General features: G+C 27.8%; 2 protein-coding genes across 2 annotated transcripts in view; one reads left to right on the top strand and one right to left on the bottom strand.

The window, feature by feature from the left end:
• The window catches only part of LOC119582009 (bromodomain-containing protein 3-like), a gene marked incomplete at its 5' end in the record, with an annotated part of 61,922 nt that overhangs the window by 2,111 nt on the left and 59,264 nt on the right, over positions 1 to 547 (top strand).
• The window catches only part of LOC119582012 (WD repeat-containing protein 5), a gene marked incomplete in the record, with an annotated part of 11,975 nt that continues 11,828 nt past the window's right edge, over positions 401 to 547 (bottom strand). The window contains 1 exon segment of the mRNA XM_037930205.1: positions 401 to 547.

Below are 547 nucleotides of genomic sequence, written 5' to 3'. Positions count from 1 at the left end.
AAAAATAATACTCACTTTCTCATCTTTAGTTCTCTATGATATTTTTCTAATTTTTGGAGTTGTCTAAGAAAAATAGTGAGTATTCTAGCAAACACTACAAATGAGGACATTCTTGTAAAATAAGTGTGCAAGTATAAATAGACAATAAATATCATTTGGTTGATGTTATGCCAAAAGTTGATAGGATTCCACAGTTGTTAGTAGGTTAAAAGCTGTTAAAATCTAACGGATTAGATTTCTGTTTGGAATGAATTTGGACATGCTTTTGAGACTAGACATATATATTGTATAGCAATATGTTGAGGTTAAAAAAATATACTTTTTACCAAAGAATGAAACCAAGCAAAAAAATTGTTGAAGAGTGAGAGACTGAAAACAAGGGGAAAATAATCTTGGAATACAAAATTAAGGCAAATTATATTCTTTCACTTTAAGCCAAAAATATCTTGGGATAAAAAAATAAAAGACAAAACCTACAAAAAATCATTTCATTTAAGCCATAAACTCAAAACATTTTTGCAAAATTACTCTTGACATAAGGCATGAA

The sequence above is a fragment of the Penaeus monodon genome, chromosome 15 (assembly GCF_015228065.2).
Source record: "Penaeus monodon isolate SGIC_2016 chromosome 15, NSTDA_Pmon_1, whole genome shotgun sequence".
Taxonomy (NCBI): Eukaryota; Metazoa; Arthropoda; class Malacostraca; order Decapoda; family Penaeidae; genus Penaeus; species Penaeus monodon.
Note: the sequence above shows the minus strand (reverse complement) of the source record. Positions and strands in the feature narration are given on the sequence as shown.